Genomic DNA, 21822 nt, shown 5'->3' with positions numbered 1-21822 from the left:
CGTATAGGGTTGCGGTGGGGATTGAGTAAGTTAAACTTTTGAGAACTTCCAACAAGGTTGGCGGTGTAGTAGGTGCTCAGGACGTGTCTGCTGTTGTTAATTTTGTTGTACAGATTTGCTTTTCACTTCTTTTTGTAGTGTCTCCCCTGTCACTTCCCTAGTGTTGACTTAAGGCAGGCACAGCCTCTTCTCCTTAATCAATGACCACCCGCTACCTCTACATATTGTAAATCAAACGACACAGTCTTGCAGTTTTTTAAATCAACGGTGGGGGTGATTAGAAACAAATAATGTCATATTTGGTTTGAGAGGTCCCTACCAGTAGAATGCATATGATCGTGCCTATCATCATCCTACTTGTGACACACACAATATCAGAGAATAACTGAAAAGTCCCACTAGCCCACCATGTTGCTTGCTTCTGTCCCTCACCATCTCACTGCCCCGGGGAAAAGCAAAACAAAACAAAACAGAACTGCTCTCTTCATGCCGCAGACCTGTCACAGTCTTTGCCCTAAGTCTAAAGTCAGCCTTCAACCGACCTCACGCGGTAAAGATGTAGATGAACTTCTTCAAGGCTGATAACACCTGCTGGACCTTACTCGTTTCTGCCCCCTCGGTCTCAGTAAGAAAAAGGGAGTGAATAGGACCGTGTGAATTAAGCTCCGCTCTCCCCAAAAGGCTTCTCCCCCAAAAGTCTACTCCCATTTTAAATACCCAAGATCTATTTCTCGCCTTCTTTCCCGGTGCGCCGGTCCCTCAGCTTGCTCGGTAGAGGCCCGCCTGCCCTGGGGCACTCCGACCTATCCCCGCCAGAAAAGATCGACCAGACACGAGAGAAACACTCCTCCCCAAATTTCAGGGAACCACAAACTCCCCCTCGCTCCCTGCTCCCGTGCTCGCGGCACTGGCTCTCGGTGGGTCCCAAGGGGATGCTTCCAAGACCTCGCCTCGAGCACAGTTTAATCTCAGGATCTGGCTCCACACGGGGCGTCGCAAATGTACCCTCTAGAAATGTGCTGGGCGTCAAGGAACAGAGGACCCCGCCCTCGAGGGTTTTACGCAGCAGATGCGGTTGTTTCTCACCGAACAAGGCAGCCATTCTGGGGCTGCTGAGGCTGTGTCAGGTCAGGGTCCCTGTGGTTCTCCTCGCCTGCCCCTCGTGCTCGAACCACAATCGGTATATTGCTCTGTGAGTGTCCCAACCGCGTGCAAGGCCAAAAGACTGGCCCAGCTCCTCTGCTCTCCTTGCCAGAAGAGCGAACCCTTCCTTGGACCCCCGCTCCTCAAATGGAAGAATTCCACGAGCATCGTATTCGCCAGAAATGCGTACTCAGCCACCCCTAGACGAAAAGTAAGGCAGAGACAGCGAGGATTTCGCTCTCCCAGCCCCTGCAGGGAGGAAGCAACCAACAATCCAAGAGGACCCGCCACACCAGAGAAAGACCCAAGATTGATAGATTCCGAGTGGCTGATTTCTCGCTATTGACTCTCTCTCTGCCTATCAGCTAGACGATGCCAAGAGTCTGCAAGAAACCTCGGGGAGAAAAAAAAAAAAAAAATCAGTTAAATATTTAGATGATTTGCCGACACAGGGAACTTGCCGTTGGCAGCGAAGATTTATTAAGCAGGCTACAAAACAAGATGTCATTAAACAGTTTGAAAGCATGCCCTCGTAATTAAGAAGGGAGAAGCTTTCTAATTTGGGTAATGAAATCTGTGGCTCAGATAAGCGTTCATTTTATTAATATTTATTGTGTGCCTACTGTGTGCCAGCAACGGCATGGGCCCGCTCCATTCACTAGAACAAAAAAGTCTCCCTCATGCCAAACCTACTGGTGATAATCGCTGTCAGTTTTTGGATACTGGTGCCATGCCAAGCACCACGCTAAGCTTTTTACATAACAAAGATTTGTCCTCACGACAACCCCAAGAAGTAGTAATTGGAGCCGTCAACTTATATGGAGTGAGCAGTAGACTCAGTTTCTCGGGGGCGACGAGGTTTCCCAGGACACGGGATTTTCAAGGCTAAACCAGAGAAATCCCGGCAGCGTCTACCAAGACACGAGCAAAGTGGGACCAAAGGTTACTTAGCCAAGGCATGTGGCGTTCCTAGAATCCAGTCCAGTCCTGCCTACGGCCATGCCCCTGCCCCTCCCAGGCTGCAGCCTGACTGCAAACCCTCTTCTTGAACCCACCACTCTTACCACCTTCCCTTCCCTGCCTCTTCTTCCTTCGGCTTCTCCTTCCAGTCCCAACACACAAAAGCTGACCATCTCTGTTTTGAGCCACAGGGCTACTAAACAAAGCCCCCACCCACGGTGGACACACTTGGGTGGTCTTCTAGGGGCCAACCCCACTGAGCCATAGCAGCTCTGGGCCGACCCCACACCGCAAAGGGCTGCGGGAGCCCCTCAGCCCCCTTCTTCAGGCCACTAGGACTTAATCACCTACAGACCGTTCCTCTGCCCTGGTTGGACATTAGTGTCCCCTGGGGAGCTTTTACAGCCTCCTGGAGCCGGGACCATTGGAAGCGGAATCTCTAAGAGCAGACCTGGATGGAGAAATGCTGTACTCTCTTTAAAAAATAGAGTTTATCTTATCTACGGGAGAGTGCCTAAGTCGTAGGCGTATAGTTCAGTGAATTTTCGGATGTTATCCATGTGACCACCCCACAGAGCCAACATATGCACCATTTCCAGCCCCAGGAGACTTTTTCGTGTGTATAATCTAGTTTTTAAACCTGGACAGGTGATTCTAACATGCCATCCTGTCTCAGTCCTATGGATTTAGGACACAGACCCTTGGTGGCGGGAGACGATCCATGTTCCCAAAGCTACCAGAGACGCCCTGTTCCCTCTCTCAGTGGACAGGGATGGAGGAAGGGAAAATAATCCTTAATCGTGCATCTTAAATACGGCGCACGCTGCTGGGGATATGTGTCTGCACGCAGGCGCCTCTCCCGCAGCATGGTGGGCGCCCGGGAGGCAGAAGCTGTGTTTGGCCAAGAGCCTAGCAAGGTGCCTGACCCATCGTAAATATTTATCAGATGAAAAACGGAGAATAAATAGACAGTGTAGTGGGGAGTCGTGTTTGATCTCCATTTGGAAGTCTCCTTGAGGTTCTCCGGGAAGACAGACACAGACGCAGCATTCGGGCCTCTTTTCCGTTTTTGCCTTTTTTTCTTTGACCTGAAAAGGGCGAGTTCGGGAAAATGCTGCTCTTGGGTCTGGTTCTCTCGCAGAGTTCACGCTCCGTCTGTGCATAGGTGACACCAGCGACTCGCAGTGCAATTCTGTGGTGTTGAAAGCTGATGTCTACTGCTAAATGGGGAAAAACAGGGTGTCTCGGTAGCGATGTGTGTGTGTGTGTGTGTGTGTGTGTGTGTGCCCGTGCAGCTAGAAAATAAGCCGAGTTCTGGGGGAAATTGATGTTGTACTAGCAAAAGGCCAACGATACTTAGGAATGATCCATGTCCAATGCACGTCTAGCTGCCCTGGGTCACCAGGGAGGTCTTTTTTTTTTTTCCTTTCTATTTTTTTTTTTTTTAATGTATAGAACTTACGAGTTTGAAAAATATGTATTTTGCCTGGAAGGCAGTTAAAAAGCCTTTATTGTGTCAGCCTCCCCAGATCATTTATATATTTTTTTGCCCACATATTTTATTCATAACGTCTATTTTATTCTTTATTTTGTCAAGTTGGTGTCCGACAGGACTCCTTTTCTCTTAGAAAACAACCCATTATCAGAGCAAGGCCATGTGGCCATGGGTGCACTCCAGAGCGCTATCGGGCAGGGATAAAAACCAGGGCCGTGTCGGAGCAGCTGGGAGGGCTGCAGTGTTTGTCTTGAGATGCGTGGCTGTATGGTTCCTGGAGCCTCGCGATGAGAGGTGGTGGTGGGAGAGGGTGTGGTTTCGACAATGAGAACTTGGGGCAGAAGACTGGCAGCCATGACAGTTCTTTGTGTAAAGGGCAGAGCAAGACTGGCTCACCGATGGGTGAGACGGCAGAACGTTCAGAGCATCCCACAGGATGGCTGATGGAGCAAAATACAGATGACTTGTTTTTCGTCAATTCTCCAGGCAGCTCAGGAGTCATGGGAAATGACTGCTCCGAGCTGAGGGCTCCAAACCTGGTGTATATTCAAAGAATGATCGTCCTGTGGCTGTCAGGCTACTTCAAGAAGTGTTTCAAGTGCGCTGTGGGCTCTGGACTCCAGATGTGAGAATCTGAGGATATTAATTCTTCCTCCTGCCCTCTTACTCCACCCCCCCCCACCAGAAGAAGGCATGCGAGGCTCTTTATTGAAAGCGAATAATAGAAAACATTTAGCAAAGAGGAAGGAGAAGAAGGGAAAGAAAGAGAAGGAAACAGAAAGGGGAGAGAAAAGGAAAGGGAAGGAGGAAAGGAAGGAGGGAGGGAAGAGGAAGCTGAGGGGGGAGGGAGGAAGGAGGGAGAAAGAAAGAGGAGGGAGGGAAGAGGGAGAGAGGAAGGAGGGAGAAAGGAAATCATTGCACATGAGAAAAATGTTAGGGAGACAGATTTCAGTGCATGAGAAGGTGGATTACAAAGAAGGAGGAAACGTTTTATTCTCCAGGGCGACTAGCTTGATGTGTATTTCTGGCATATTTCACACACCCCTCTCACATCGGGGTGCTGCCAGGAGAGTGACATCACCACATTATTATTGCTATTTCCTCAATGGAGCTTGGCAAGGCAGGGAGGGCCACGTCCCTGTGTTGGATCTCAGGGCAACCAACTTCCTGTCATCCCAAGTCATTTGAGAATCGAAAGTATACGAACTCTTTTCCATTGGGTTCTTCTTTCCATCAAGAGGAGAGTTTTGATCAGTATAAGGGAGGTTGTGGACCTTCCTTTAGTGTGTTCTGTGAAGCTCTAGGCCCAAAACTCAGGGGACAAAAGTGGGACAGTTCAAGATCAAATATGTTTGAAAAATGCTATTGGCGCCATCTCATTATTGGACATTCCCAACGGACATAAGCAAATTAATAGCTCTGAGAGGTCCTGAAGTGAAGAAACCTGTGAAGAAATGTTGTTTAACTCGGCAACCCCCAACTGAATTTGGCCACAGGATTATTTTCTCCATCTAGAATCTTTTAAAACAAGTGTTCTAAAGAACAGATTTTGAAACAAGCCAAGGGCTCAGGAGACAGAAAACCCACATAAAGCCTAAATTACCCTTGCAAGTCAACTAGCCCAACTTTTCCTTTGATCGATGGGGAAACAGAGTTACAGAAGGACAGAATCATATGGTCTGTGGAAGGGGCCGAATTAGAACCACGTGACCCAGGACTAATGCCCTCACCTCTGTGGGCGTCAGTTTCCTTGTCACTATTGGACTAGATCAGAGATTCTCCACGTGAAGGCCTTAAAGAGTCTCAGCTGTGCCCCCAAATTCTGATTAAAGTGTGTATTTGTTGATTGAAGATAATACCTGTGTATTATCTTATAGTTTCTATGCAGCGGGAGTCCAGGCACAGGCTAGCTGAGTCACAAGACTATGCTCCAGGCGTTGGCCCAGGCTACAGTCTGAATTAGACGCTCCTTCCACCCTCCCTTGGGTTGTTGGCAGGATTCATTTCCCTGCAGCTCTAGGACTTAGGGCTTTCATGTCTTGCTGGCTGTGGACTGGTGGCCACACTCAGCTCCTAGAAGGCACCCACAGCTCCTTGCCCTGTGGGATTCCTCGAACCGACGGTTTACTTCATCAAAGCTAGCAAAGGAGAGAGTCTCTGGCAAGAGGGAAGCCATGACGCGATGCATTATGGCAGTGACATCCCATCACCTTTGCCATCTTCTGTTGATGAAAAGCAAGAAGGGAAGCACACTAGGGTGTGGACACCGGGAGGCGGGGATCCTGGGGACCAGCCTAAGAGTCTGTCTGTGAAAATATGCAAATTTTGTTTTTGCTGCACGTGCGTATGCCATATAGAGACACCTGCTCTGGCGGAACGTTATACGGTGATGATCACTTGAAATGCTGAAAAGCAAGATACACCTTGCGACGAGCTGAAAGTGAGACTCACAGCACAGTGCAGAATCGCACCCCGTGGGGGCTGACTGCCAAGTGCAGCTTGTAAGAGAGGAAATTACCCACAGTCAAGTTTGCCATTTAAAATCTCTTAAGCCATCAGCAAAAGTCCAGTGCGCTTGTTTTTGTGTATGACAACTTTGTGCATAACCTTGAACTGTGGTTCTTATGCAACTTGCAGTTTAAAAATTACTGAGCCAAGTTAAAGGAAAGTCTGTACTCAGAATCCAGACATTTAAACCATCCTGACTTCATAGAGATTGCTAACAATACAGAGAAAATGGATGAAGAATAGTAAAGCAGTCCTATGGCCTCCAAAGATTACTCCATTCTGCTTTAGAAATAAGCTTCAGAAACTTTATAATGTCCTCATAGATTTGTTTTCTTGGTGAGGGTTAAATGAGGTAATATACATGAAACAAATATTCACTAGGCGGGACACATAGTAGGCCTTCGATGAATGTGTGCAGACTTTGGATATCTGCCTGGGCTCATCAGATCCCCAGATACACACACACACACACACACACACACACACACACAGTCTTTTGAAGAGCTGGAGAGAGCCTGACCACAGGTGTTCCTCTTGTCCAAGTTGGCGTATCCTCTGGTTGGTCCCCAGCAACTCCACCCTCCTGGACATTGGGGTCATCTTCATGGAGCAAAGGGGCCAAAGTGAATGTTTTTGGTTTTTTAGTTTTTTGGGTTTTTTGTGGGGTTTTTGTGGTGTCTTTTTTTTTTTTTTTTTTTTTTAAATCCTTCGGGCCCTACGAAGAATTACGGTTCTAAGACCGAGGTCAAAATTCAAATCCACAGAAGCCAGATCCATACGTAGAAGAAAAGAGCAGGCAGAAGACAAGAGAGAGGAACGTGGAGCAGGAAGAAATAGCAGCCCCTCAGTCTTTGTAAAGGAATTCCGATTGGGAGACTTCCGCCGGCACCGCGCAGCTGTAAAAGGCAGATCTGCAGCTGGATTCTGCCAATGAGCCTCTCGTCCCACATTCTTAAGGGCCTGCAGGTGGCAAAGTCTGTTTATATTTTCCCTCAAACCCCAGGTTTTTAAAAAGGAAATTATTGCTGTCCCGCACGGAAACAAGATGGGAGATCTTGTGTCATTCTGACCACACTGAATCCTTTCAGACTTTGGGTGATAGGACGTTCACTCTAGAACCTGTAGCTGCAAACCTCCAGGCGGGGTTAGAAGGAGGTTAGGGTTTATTTCTGTTACTTTTCCATGAAGGACTGTCTCTCAGGAACTCTCACTCCTATTATCCCATCTGGTAATAAGTGAAATACAGATTTGGAATATCATTTTTATCTGCACATATTTAAAACGCAATGTCCAAATATTATGCTGTTTGAAAAGAGACACCTGTCCAAAAAATTCCCAGGAAGGTTTTAGAGAGTGCACTTAAGCTCAGATTTAGACACAAGTAAAGCTCATTTTTCATTTAGTAGAAGCCTTCCGCCTCGCCAAGACTTGGAATACTTGCCGAATGCTTTGCAAATGCAGCGATGCCTCATTTGTCTGACGTGGACTGTTCCGTGTAAGTGAGCTTTCCGCGTAACTGAAGCTTATCCCTTTGCACATCAAATCACGTATTTATTTTAACCATGCTGCGTAGGAATATTTGTGAGAGTGCATTACACACCCCTCTACCTCCTTAAGTAGGAGATGAGAAACGTAATCTAATCTTTGCTTTCTGACTCAGGGTCATAGTCGTGAACCTCAAGTATTGGGCTGCTCTGGGCTCCGAGGAAGGAATGCCTCTGGGTCCCTACAGCATCGGTGGGAACTGGGGCTTGTCATGCTTTTGAGATCGTGCCTACCAACTTTCCATCTCAAGCTGTGCGGTTCTCATCACTCCTAAAAGTCCTTCTGTTCCTTAACCATTTCAGTGGGTCTTTCCTATGGAATAGGAAGGTAAAGTGAAAAGAGACTCTTCCTTGGGTGCAGAAATTCAGGATTATTTTCTGTTTTTTAACACACTCTTCTACCTTGTCAACCTGACAGAGTTACTCAACTCCTCTTGGCCTCTGTTCCACTATCAAAAAGTGAGAGGATCAAGCAAAAATTGTCTCCAAAACCACAAAACCTATTCCGATTTGCATAATTTTATATTGCTTATGACTCTGCTATGAGATGAACAAACAGGTTAACACTGTGCATAAACATAGAGATGAGAGGTCTCGAGGGAGGACGTCCACATCCCAGCCGGAAGCAGTGTGTGGGCTGCAGATTCCCTTACTCATCCGTTCTCAGTCGTATTCTGTATGCTTGAAGCTGCCCGAGAAGGGAGCCCTCAGGAACTGAAATATTGTGTTGTTTCAGTGATCTCTTGCCACGTAACAAATCGGCTGAAAATTTAGCAGCTCGAAGCAACAATGGTTTGTTATTTCTCGAAATTCTGTGGTTCAGGATTTCAGGCAAGGTTCTGCCAGGCACTGAAGCTCCAAGGGGTTTAAACTGGGGGACCTCCGACTACACCGAATCACTGGACTGCACTCAGAGCTCCAAGACGTCCTCACTCACACAGCTGATGCCCTGATGCCCCTCCACCTGGCTTCTCTCTGACCATATGGTCTCATGGTTCATAATGTAGCACTAGTTTTTTATAGCATCATGACTGACCTCTACAGGAGAAAGCAAAAGTTGCTAAGCCCTTTGAAGGTAGTCCCAGAATTAACACAATGCCATTTCTGACCAAACAAGTCCCAATTCAAGGAGATTCAAGGGAAATAGACTCTACCTCTTGATGGGTGGGATTCACGCATGTAGAGAAAGGCGAGGAATTAATAGCAACCATGTCTGGAAAATCCCTACTACACACTTGAATCCATCTTCACACTGTATATTAGGAGCCTAAAGGTTTTCCTTCAATGTCAAAAGTATTAATTAGTTTCGATGTACCTAGTCATTTCCTTTAGCAGAACAGGTCTGGTAAACAGCAATTTGCCTGTGGGAAAGGAATAAAAAGCAAATCCACGCTTTTAATTGGATACTTCTCTTGGACGGGATTCCAAATCCGTACCTTTCTCTTGGATACATACAGCAGAGTTTCTGAGTTTTGATTCGGGATCCAATGAATCAAAGTCAAGTCTTGCGAAAGGAAGCATTACCTCCTTTGGAACTTTCTGTACAGCTGCCCTTGCCTCTGTGGTTATCCAAAATCTGTGAACGTGTCCACCCAACAAGTCAAATTACCCAACTCCAATATTCTACTTGCTTTTTTATCAAAGGACAATAGGTTCCTTTCTCTTCTTGGGTTTTGTAGATTCCTTTTGTCTGTCCGGATGTCCATTCATTCCTTTGTTTGTACAGATTTCTTCGGCATATTCTATGTGCCAGGTTAATGCAAGCAACAAATAAGGTAGCCATTGCCTTGCCCTCTTGGAGTGGACATTCTAGTATGGAAAATGGATAATAAAGAAATAATTAGTCAATTACAACCCCAGTGTAGGGTGCAAGGGAAAAGTATAAAGGGCACGTGTTACATCAGGAGGCCCTAACTTAGTAGGAGAAGTTGGCAGAGGCCTCCCAGAGGCAGGGATAATTTAAGGTGAACTCTGGAGCTGGATGGGTATCCGCTAGGTGAAGGAACCATGGAAGAAGGAGTTGAGGAGGAGGGCATTCAGGCAGAAGCAACAGCACATACAAAGGCACTCTGGAGGAGAATGGGAGGTGGTGGGTTCAAGGAAATGGGAGGAGTCCAATGTGGCTGAAATGATAAGAGCTACAGTGAAGACATGTGTGGGGTATTGAAACGACAGTAGCCACTTATGAGCTGTAACCCTTGGGCATAACAGTCCAACCCTTTGAGCCTTAGAATGAGGTCAAGAAAGGAAAATCTCTTCTTTCCAACCACTCCCACCCACAAAAAGAGGCATCTGTAGGAATCCCAATCTCCATCGAGCTAATTCTCGGTTGGGGCTTTAAGCGTACCCATTACATCTGCCAAGCACCGGGCACCCTATTACAGACTGGGAGTACAGACACGAATAACAATAGGTATACGAGAAAGATGAACTGATTGAGAGAAGACAGAGCCCTGTAGGACCCCCCAGCCTGTGTCACAGGGAGCAGAGGCAGGAGGAGGGAAGACTACCCTGAGAGTCAGTCACAGCTGTGATGAAGTCATTTGGAAGAGAGAGTCAGTCAGGTTACATTAAGCTCTTTAGCATATCCTAATGACCGAAAATGTTTCTATGCCCTTCCTTCCACCCAAATGCATTTCAAAATCATATTTTATGTTTAAAAACAAGACAAGGACATAGGCTGAAAATAAATCCTATCTAGATGTTTTGATAATGTAATTTTGGCTAGGCTCATCAAAGCTGAACTGTACTCATTTTGTTATTTTTTTTTCCTTATGTATACCTTTTGGGGTCCTCACTTTGCCAGTCACCTAAGCACATGTTTGCCCGACCATTTGAATAATCCAGTGCAGAGTATGACAGAAGTAGGCTCATTCTACTGGGGTGTTGGGATAGGGTAGGAGAACAAGAGTGGAGGCACCAATCAAACTTCATCTTAAAAAGTGACACATTAGTTAAGAAACAGATTTTGGTTGCTATTTTCTTTAAGTCCCTAATAAAACAGAGGTCTAAATAAGAGAGTCCACTTCCATCTTACTTTAACGGTACAAATATAAGCAGTCTCGAGACCAATATGGTGGATTTATACCATGTGAGTCCCTGGTTCTCTATATGTTACTGCTCTGCCACCCTCAACGCATGGCTTTCATTCCATGATCTAACATGGCTGCTCAGCTCCTCCCATTACATCTGCATCTAGTCTGCAGGAAAGAGGGATAGAAATAAAGGGAGAGCAGGCTTATTCCTTCTAAGGTTGCCACCTACTTTCACTCACATCCCATTGGCCAGACCTAATCACATGGTTCTACCTAGCTACAAGGAAGCCTGGGTAATGTAGTCTTCAGCCTGGTGGCCATGTTCCTGGCTAAAACTCAATGGCTCCTATTACTAAAAGGAAAAGGGAAGAATGGATATTGGAGAGAGCAACCAGCAGCTGCCACCACAGATGGCTTGTGGGCATGGGTAGGATGGGCAGCCAAACACGGCCAAACATGAAAATCATCCATGAGTTTCTACAATGCCCATTTTATAGAAGAGAAACATAGAAACACCGAGAGGTTAATATAGAGTAGCCTACCAAGGCAGGTGGGTGGTGGGAGCGGTCCCTCCCTGGGGACAGGCCATAAAGAAGTACATTGTCTGTGTAAGAATAACGAAAGCCATGAAAAGCTCTTCTGCTTCTCATTATCGCCATGCGCTAGTGACCCTAACATGTCAGTGATCAAACACTCCTCCCCACTGGGCCAGATCATTCCTGCTGCCCCCCAGACCCCATACCACATTGAGAAGACAGAAAGCGCTAGAAGTTTAAGATATTTGGGGCTGAACAAACAATGGAGGAGAAGGGCAGTGGGGTAGACGTCCCTAACACACACACACTCACACACGTGCACACATGCACACACACTGTACACACACACCCTTCTTCTAGTTCTGGCTGACTCCTTCACCACTGATGAATAACCCTGCCCTTGAACCCAGTATGTTCTGGTATTTAAAGTTCTGTATAGATCTTTGCTCAAATCTTGACTCTGCCACTTTGGAGGTCTGTGACTTCGAACAAGCTAATGAGTTTACAGTCTATCTAAACCAATGAGTGATTCTCAAACTTGAATCCATGTGAGTTGGAATCAGTTGGTGGCTTGTTAACACACAGACTGGGGGACCCTACACCAGGGTCTCTGATGCAATAGATCTGGGATGGTGTTAGAGAATGAGAATTTCTAACAAGTTTCCAAATGATGTTGATGCTGATGGTCCAGAGACCACTGGTACAAGGGAGGGAAATATGTTTTATTTGTCATTGTAGTGTCCTCAAATGGTTATAAAAGAACCTGATGTCATGGGAGGTAATGGGAGGTCATGGGAGATTTAACTGTTTTTGAAAACCAAAAAAATGCGCTCAATAACACATTATATTATTGGATGATTTACAGTTTCCTCTTCTCTTTCGCAAAGCCTAAGCATTATTAATAATAACAATAACTAACAGTCTTCATCAGCCTCACAGATTTTAAGCTCAGTGAAACAAAGAACTGTTATAAATATACCACCTGTCCCGTAATAATTGCTCAATAAATATTTGTTAGGTACATGAACTTAATGAGTTCTTGCTATGTCCCAGACATTATGTTGTGTACTTCACTATTTCCACCGATCCTCCAAATAACCATGAAGTAGGTGTTACCATTAGTCCCACTTTATAGATGGGGAAACTGAGGCTCGCAAAGGTTAGGCATCTTGCCAAGCATCATTTATCAAAAGATGGCCAAGCCAGGACTTGAATCCATTTCTGCTTGACCCCAAGGTCAAGTATTAATCATAATTCTCTACTGTAGAGGTCAGCAAGCTATGCCCTGCAAGTTCAATCCTGCTTGCCCCATTTTCTTACAGGACCCACCGAGTGAAGCCTAATTTTACACTTTTAAACGGTTGGGAAAAAAACTAAAAGAATCCAAACAAAAGAACAATATTTCACGACATAGACATTGGAATTGAAATTTCCATATCCCTCAATAAAGTTTTATTGGCATCCGGCCACACCCATTTGTTTACACATTCTCTTCGGCTGCTTTTGTGCTATAATTACAGACACAAGTAGTTGCAAAAGAGCCCATATGGCTCCCAGAGCCCACACTATTTACTCTCTTCCCTTCACAGAAGAAGTTTGCTGATCTCTGTCCTTTGGCTTCATATTATCCTTTTCATAATGGCAGATTCAAGAAGAAACTGCCCCAGGTGAAAGTCATCACAATTAATCATTTCTTTTATCTTTTCAAACAACGCCCTGTTTCAATGAGCTGCCTGCCGTCCCACCATTAAAGCTCCAGTGTTTGGGGCTTAACGCTGGCTTCAAGGATGCCTTTCAAGAGGCGAATCCCCCCGAGAGCAGTAGCTCATTATTTGGTTAATAACAGTGAAAGAAAGCCCTGTGGTGTTTAGCAAAAGGCAATGGTCCAAGGAAAAGGCCACCGGCATTCCCAAAATGCTGCCCCGTCTAGTTTTCCAGTCCAGTTTCCCAGAGTGAAACAAACCCTTCTAGCCCGGCCCGTGGTTTCTACAGGTCCCAGCCGGTCTGAATTCCCAGATCTCGGGCAGAGATAGGTTGGAGGCTTAGCCTGTTTGCCGGATCCCAGAGAATCAAAGATAAGGATTAGAATGGTCAAGTTCACGCAGAGAATGGTTGATTGTGTTTTATCCTTTTAAATATGTGTAAGTCATAGAAGGCTCTGCAGTCAAAAATATTGACTGCATTGATCTCTGCCAACAGCAGACGCAGCCCATGTGGGCTGCAGTGGAAAAGCTGGAAACCACTTAAAATAAAGATTTCTCCAACAGAAGATGCTGCGCCTGGCCTCCTTCCCCGCCCCCACCGCGAAAGCAAGCTCAAGCCGAAAAGGCACACATGCCAGTCAGCAGAAGGAAAAAGTACTTTTGCAGTCCCCTCTGACATCAGCATGCGGGCCCGGAGTCCAGCGCCGCGTTTCAGGGCAGCGAGAAGACACATTTCGGCAGCACGCAGAGATTTTACAGGGAGCGCGTCGGAGTGAATCGTATTACAAGGCCTGATGAGCAATGTTGGTTTTCTTACACAGAGCAGCACCTTCATCATTCGAGGGGGAAAAAAAAAAAAAAAGACAATGCCCGTCACGAGTCCTCTGTTCACGCACCCGCAGCCCTGTTCTAGAGCCGAAGATTTCCGCATCGCTCCCTTATTTGGCTAACCGGCCTTCTGTTGTGCAGGGCCAGCAGCTACTCTGGGGCAGCCCCTCTGCCGGACGGGATGTCGGGGATGTGTCTCTGCCCCCGGGGTGTCTGTGGGGAGAGAGAGACACCAACCTCCAGCCCTCTTGGTGGCAGAGGCGTCCGTCTCGTTAGTCTAAAAGCGCAGGGCCTGGCAGGTAGCAGGGGGCTAGCCAGCATCTGTCAAACGGGGACTTGATGAATAGCGCCCGCGGCAGAGAAATGAGGTGAAATCGTAGCAGAATCCCGAACCCAGCCGGGCTCCAGCGAAGAGCTGAGATTCGCCCTGGGCCTTCGACGATGCACAGGACTTGGGGAAGTAGAGAAAGACGGAACGATTCTCCCGGCAAAAAGGAACAGAGGATAGGTCTTTCTCCCCAGGGCCTTTCTAGAAATCGGCACTGAGTAGAAATCAGTAGAGCTAAACCTCTCCATAAGTGCACACAAACCTTCTAGAATTCAACCTGTGACCACCTTCAAGGTTATTCAGAATGCACCAACGCCTCCCTCCGCCGCCCTCTGTCGCTGCTGCTCAGGGCCCGGCAATGGGGACGGTTGTGTGTCCTGTGTGATGCTCTGAAGGGGCAGCCATGGGTCATAAAGTCTCCCAGGATGGGATGAGAGAGCCTAGCACCCCCGGGGCACAGGACCTGCTGGGCGGAAACAGAGTAGACAGGGCTGGCCTCCTGGGCAGGGATGCTGTTTGGGTTCCCTGCGAGAGGAAGGAGGAACTTCCGGCCTCCATTCTGCCCCACCGGGCTGGGCACCAGGCTTGGCACGGGACAGAAGCGGGAGGCTCGGAGCAGCTTGGCACCGCTGGTGAGAACATCGGCTTGGGACATCATTCGCTCGCTCGCTCGCTCACTCAATACATTCCCCTGATATTTACGGAGTCCTGGATACAGCTGTGAAGGACCAAACACGGTGCTGGTCTTGTAGAAGCTCTATTCCAGTAGAAAAAGACAGTAAATAAATAGTAAGGTTTATGGAGTGCTCACCGTGTGCCGGGCATTGTTTTAGGTACGTAATATACGCGTTAACTACAACATTGAGAACTCACAAGAAACCTGCAAGATAAATTACAATGACGCTCCCATTTTACGGATGAGGAAACTGAGTCACGGGGCGTTGCGACAAGAGTCAGAATGGGGATCCGGAGCGCAGGCGCCTGGCTCCACAGTCCGACGGCCCCGTTGTGCTGTCACGGGGTAGAGAGAGGTTGGGGTCGGGACAGGGGACCGCTCTGAGTGCGAGTGTGATCCAGGAGGGCCCTCTGAGCAGGGACACTGGGCGTTCTGGGGAAAATGAACACAAGGGGCCGAGGCCCGGAGCAGGAGACAGGGGAGCAGCTGGAGTTTCATGAGCGAGAGAGCTCGGGGCAGGGAGCAAACGAGACAGGGAGACTGGCCACATGGCACATGGACTCCTCCCCTTTCGTACTTGGGAATCACGCACGTGAGCTCTTGGACTTCTCTGCACCTGCTTCTGCCTCTGAAACACAGACCAAAACTTCTAAAAGAGAACGGAAACAATGGGCTCACCCGAAGCCCCGGGCGGAACCAGCGCTAATGAACGGGGCTCTTATCCCTGTTAACAAGACCGGTGCTTGTCCTCAAGCATGTCACAATCCAGACACACGGATAATTATGATACAGAAGGGCCTTGACATACAAGATGCGGCTTGCTTTTGGCATTTGCTTTCCCTTCTTTGAGAGAGGTCTCAGCCTCCCGTTCTGGGCCATCGGGTTCATGGGAACCGTCCTGAGTGTCCCTCCCCGCCGCTTATCCCAGACCCACCCACAGAGCCACCTGGATCCCAGCAGCACCAACCAGCCCGCCCCCCATAGCTGGGGAGTTGTTCGGGGAAAGGGCTGCCCTTGCAGAATTTATGTTCCGGGAGAGAAAGACGCTTTCCCTTCAGCCGCGGCCGTTGGTCTCTTGTGGAGCACAGCCAGGATCGCTCACAGCCAGAACAGGTGTCCTGTCGTAATGACTAAGCCACAGAGGAAGCAAGGAGAGACAGCAGACCAGTCCCCGGCTTCTAGGTGCAAGCAGAGTATCTGGTACACAGGCCACCCAGAGAACCGGCCAGGTGCGGGGATGCTCACAGGCAGGGAGAAGGGGAGCAAGTAGGGTTGCTGCCCCAGATGGGATGCCCTCATCACCAGAGCCGCCACCATCCTCATACCTAACCTTTACAAACTACTTACAATGGGTCAGGCTTTGTTCCAAGTGCTTTCTACTTCTTACCTCACTCGGTCATCATAGCAGCTCTGAAACGGAGGCACAGAGAGGCTAAGTAATGTGCCCACAGTCACACAGCTGGGAGCTGGATCTGAGCCGCAGACCCCGCCTGGGACCCCAGGACTTCCCACCATCAGGATCTCTTGCCTCTCGCCACTATTTTCCTGCCATGATTTACATCAGGTTTCCTCTTTGCATTGACACCGCTTTTACCTAAACCGAATGAGCACTTTGTAAAACCCCCACCGTATACGGAAAACCAGTTTTGCTTGTCATAAATAGAGGCTCACTATAACAATGAAAATGTAACAGCAACAAAACTATGGCATCGAAATCCTTGCTAGACATGTTGCTGATCGAAGGCTCTGAGGCCAAGTCCTGCTCTGCCTTTGCAGAAAGGGGAGGTGACAAGTGTTAGGGAGGTGTTTGCATTCATCACACAAAATTCACCTTTGACCTCGACAGAAAAAGTGAAAGAAACGTCTTATCCATGTATCACATAAAATATACCTTTTCCCCTGTATTTCATCCCATTTCAGGCAAGACTGAAGTAGGAGGTGTTCAGGGACCCATGGGTCAAGACACCTGTTTACAATGAGCTGTGTGTCTTTGGGCAGTTTAATGCCCCTCTCTGGTCCCTGTGCCTACTCAGAGTGAGTGATGAAGAGGTTTCAGATGCAGGTCCTCGAGAAGCAGTTGTTAGATTGATTTTGGTTCCAAATAATTTTTTTCTAGAAAAGTCAGGAATGGAAGTCCCAATATCAGTGAAATTTTCACAAAATTAAGTTTATTTAAAGGGCTCTTTTTTTTTATCTGAAATTCATCCAATAACATGCATTCAACAATATTTGTGGAGCAAACACTAGATACCATCACTCTGTAGGCAACAGGATTTCTGTAGAAAGATTTGTTCCTTCTCACTTTGGGAAAATTTAAATGTCTTCTCTTTTTATTACACCGTGGTCATAGTAACTCCTTCCTCGTTTTGTGTGTCCATGCACTGCAACTTAAAAATCTAGTCACTTCCATAGTTTTCTTTCTTTTTCCTTTTTTTTTTTTCCTGGAAATTTCACTCGTCTGTCCATTCTATGCCCAAATCTGGGAGCTCCTGTATGAGTGGTTCCCTCTGAGCTCAAGAATGCTGGCTTCCATTTGTGAGATTCTTTGCAGAAATTCCTGCAGGTGATGAACTGAGCGAGGGGCTTATCTAGGGAGGGATCAAGCTGGCCTGACCATGCCTCAGCTAGCGGGACTGGTGCCCCTCACTTCTGGGCGTTGTTGCCTTGGGAGAATGTGGACCTGGGACGTTTGATCTTGTGGGCATGGAAAAAAGGAGGAAGCGTGATTTTCACGTGTGGTCCCGGGAACTGGACCTGGTAGACAAGCCACAAGTTGTGACTTGTGCTCACAGTTTCCAAAGCTTGCCCTCTTGTAGTGCAGGTAGATAAGAGCATTAGACAAGAGGGCTGCCATACACCCGTTTTTGTCATTAACCAACTCACCTTAAGCCAATGCAGGTGGTGAAAGGTTGGAGTAGTATGTTGTGGAGAGAGCTCGGACTTCGGGTCTGTGGAGGCTGAGGCCTTGCTTATCTTAGCTGAGCAAACTTAGGCAGAAAGATAACCTCTCTGGGGCTGTTCACTTCTCTGTAAATCGGATTTATCCTACCTTGCCAATTTTATGGGAGATCAGAAATAACGTCTAGTGTCGCAAAGTAGACGGCAGTGGTTTTATTTATAAGTAAAATGCTTGAACCCGACTCTTCGCGTGTCCCCGTCTGGCTGCACCTCTGGGGGTCACTGGCTCGGCTTTGCTGTCCTCCTGCCTCCCCTCGAGCCTGTGAAAGAGGCATCGAGGTTCCGTTCCTCCTTATCTTCCAAGGCTGGGCTCTTCTCAGACCCAGAATCCAGAATAAAGCAATTTTCTTGGCCACAGGACTAACAGCCGTGGCCCCTGGGTGGCTCATTTGGTTAAATGTCTGACTTCGACTCAGGTCATGATCCCAGGGTCCTGGGATCAAGTCCTGCATCAGGATCCTTGCTTGGCGGGGAGCCTGCTTCTCCCTCTCTCTCTGCCTGTAGCTCCCCCTGCTTGTATGCACGCTCTCTCTCTCTCTCTCTCTCGTCTCCCTAACAAATAAATAAAATCTTTTAAAAAAAAAAGAAAGAAAGAAAGAAAGAAGTCTAACAGCCACTAGCCTGAGAAATCAGGAGCTGCCTATAGAAATGAAAGATCACCCTGCCCGTCTCACTGGAGCCTGGGTGTTTGGTGACCATGGCAACAAGTATCTCAGGGGTTGTGAGAGTAGAGGCCCGGCTCTCCACAGCTTTGCCTGGAGAGCAGGTGACCACCTCCCCAGGCTGCCCAGGACAAAGGAGATTTCCAAGATGCCAGATTCCCAGTTTAAAACCAGGGAAGTTCTGGACGACCCAGGACATGTCGGTCAACTTACCTCCAAGGATTGATCTGGAGAGAAGACCTTGGATGGAGGAAAGATTCTTTGTAGGTCTGCAATGTCAGGACTGGGACTCCAGGTGTGTTCTTGGCACCTTAAGGCACGTGTTGGGTTGGGACACTCTCCTGAACTGGGGAAAACTGCAGAATCTCTATCACGATAGGATTCCAGGTGACTCTTACAAAATGGCCTACCCAGGTTCACAAAGTGACAGTGAGGTCTCATCTTAGCCCGAGTCCCTGAAGTCCACCAGAAGAGAGCTATAGAAGTACCCGGGGAATGTTTGTTTCGTGAGTAAATAAAGAACCGAATGAATGACATACGTGGTCAAAGGCTAAAGGCTTGACTGGATATAGATAAATGGGGGCACGGCAATGGCAGGGAAAGGATTCCTTCCTTCCTATCAAAGCCACCCCCGTTTATCTCACATCCTCTTGATCAGACCCTTTAAAACCTGCTAATCTGGGGGCACCTGGGTGGCTCAGTGGGTTAAAGCCACTGCCTTTGGCTCAGGTCATGATCCCAGGGTTCTGGGATCGAGCCCCGCATCGGGCTCTCTGCTCGGCAGGGAGCCTGCTTCCTCCTCTCTCTCTGCCTGCCTCTCTGCCTACTTGTGATCTGTCTGTCAAATAAATAAATAAAATATTTTAAAAAAAAAACACAAAAACCTGCTGATCTGGGTACGTGCTGGGCAGCAGGTGTGAAGGGCTGGGGGTATAGTCTGGGCTCTGAGTCTCAGCCTGGATCTATCCTCTCGATTTTGAGCTCTGTTCAGTCATCTGCCCACCACAGCGTGCTTGCAACGCTTCCCAGTTCCTTCCTCTAGCCCTCGAGGACCGTCCCTAACCATGCTCACGCCACCCCTCCACGTGAAACGGTTGCCTTTCAACTCAGACCTTCCTGAGAGATGCTTTCATGCACACAAACAGGTTCCGGGGTGCGGGGATGTGAGTTCAAGGGAGCCGCTCGTGCCTCCTGACCACATCAGAGACCAGGGAGCACCTGCCCTCCCCGTTTCTCAGAGTGCTCGCTGGCCCGGCCCCGGGCTGGAGGTGTCAGCTCTGGGTCAGGAGGGAGGGAGAGAGCCAGACTCCTTTTCTCCGTCCGAGTCTGCAATCAGGGGTCACATCCTCCGCGGGGCCTTTGCTGACCTTCGGGAGCAGAACTAGTTCATCCCCGTTGGTCCCTCCTCTGTAGCGTTGACTTCCCTGCGTGGAAGGCGCTTGGCTGGCCGGTCTGCTCCACGGAGAGCGCCTGGGAGCCGGGGCTGGGAACCCGGGGCTCAGCCCTGTGTCTGGCGGCCAGTCTGGCGCTGGACCGCAGACGGCTGGCTGAATGCAGGAGCCCACAAACGGCCAAATTCGTCAGTGGAGAGGCAGAGGCAGTGCGGCTCCAACCACAGCAAACCGCATGAATCTGGCCGTTTCTGAGGCCTAGTTCTTGGGAGAGGGTCTTGCCAAGGGGCACGGACTCACCCAGCACCAGCGCGGGTCTTGGTTAAAGCGCACGATGAGCACAAGGTCTGCAAAGTGAAGATCTGCGTTTTCCCACCGGAAGCATTTTATGTTGCCGCGTTTCGTTTGGAGGTTTTTAACGCTTGTGCCCGTTATCGTTTCCCCGAAACGGGATCTCCCGCAGAACGTTCATCGTCTCGGGGGTGTTCCGTGCAATCTCTCCTTCCACCTCCTCACATCTCTGAGGCAACAGTTTGCTGGGACTTGAGAGTTTTAATGGCTTTCCCTGAGCCTCGATCTAAGGGGTAAAGTCATTCGTAAAGACAAAGGTGAGGACAACACGGGGCTGGGTTGGGGGCCCTGAAGGGGAAGCTGTAGGGACTTTGAAGCAGGCCCAGGGAGAGCCAATGGCCCTTGTGTAGGGGCACCACCGCCCTCCAGTGGAAGGAATGTCAGGCCCACGGGGTGGGCCACCGCCACTAGGGAGAGCAGGGAGCCCCGCAGGGCTCTGCCCGCTGGGAGGTGGGCCTTCCGGAAGCTCACCCAGAGAGCCACCCAACGTCTAACTCGGGCACACGAGGTGCCTGGGAAAGGTGAGGGGACTGTTTTGCTTGTTGTTTGTTTTCAACTGGGTGACTTTTTTGTACCCGTGGGAATCGGAGAGGAAAAAGAACGAAGGGCTTGCCATACCTAGAAATGGCAGCCAAGGTGTCTTAGACGAAACGCCCCGCGTGTGTCTCCCTCGTGCCTCCCTGTTCTCAGGTTGCTTCTTTGGGAACGAGCAAGGAAGGAAGGACAGTGCTGAACACGAAGGAGTGCGTGGCTGACGGTGCAATTTCAGGCAGTACTGGGAGCACAACTGTGTGTACGATTCCATCCATTCAAGCCAGCTCATACAGAGCAATTGCCTTCTTTGTGTCGGGGACTAAGGAGAGAAAGACTGGGGTGCCTGGGGGGCTCAGTCGGGTAAGAGTCCAGCTTTCGGTTTTGGTTCAGGTAGTGATCACAGGGTCGTGAGCTCAAGCCCCACGTCGGGCTCCGTACTCAGTGCTGAGTCTGCTTGAGTTTCCCTCTCCCTCTTCTTCAGCCCTTCTCCGTCCTTTCTCTAAAACAAGTAAATAAATCTCTAAAAAAAAAAAAAAAAAAAAAAAAAAAAAGGAAAGAAAGAAAGAAAGACTTTGACAGGGACTTCTATTCTGAATGAGCTCACAGTTCTGTGGAATAAACAGACGTATAACCCTGTTTGTCAGCAGTTGGGATGCCAGGATTTGTGGATTTATTTGTAATTTTGACCATTGACTCCTCAGCAACCCGCAGGATAGAGATGTGGTAACGTATCTTTTTGCTGTGGTACACATTTGATTTGTGTTGCAATGCTAATGAGAAACACCGAGTCAATAACCCAGTAAGCGCCCCCGGCCAACCACCCAGCATCCACTCTCGATGAGACTTTGTCTTTCTTCACTCATCATCCTGCCTACCATAGCGCTAAGTGGTATTACGACCGCGTTCCCTTGTGGAGAAGTGCCATCAAGTTTGCAGAGCAAACATGACTTGTAAGGGTTGAAATATTTCGTTGTATTTACACAAAACGTGCGACTCACAAAGAAAACGAGAATTAGGAGAATCCCATGAGCCTATATCATGGCACGCTTGGGTTCACAAATTTGGGATCTGGAAAGATCTTATGCCACGTGCCTTGCAAACTGGCAAGAGGAAACAGGTCTGCAACGATTATGATCAGATTTGCCAGATGAAAATTAGCTCCTGTGCTGT

The 21822-nt window shown here is 48.4% G+C and overlaps 1 protein-coding gene across 1 annotated transcript in view; it reads left to right on the top strand.

Moving 5' to 3' along the window:
- The window catches only part of TSHZ2 (teashirt zinc finger homeobox 2), a 429540-nt gene that overhangs the window by 293232 nt on the left and 114486 nt on the right, over nucleotides 1–21822 (top strand). The window lies entirely within an intron of this gene.

Source organism: Martes martes (assembly GCF_963455335.1).
Source record: "Martes martes genome assembly, chromosome: 9".
NCBI classification, from domain to species: domain Eukaryota; kingdom Metazoa; phylum Chordata; class Mammalia; order Carnivora; family Mustelidae; genus Martes; species Martes martes.
This window is presented reverse-complemented; position numbering and strand designations above follow the sequence as displayed.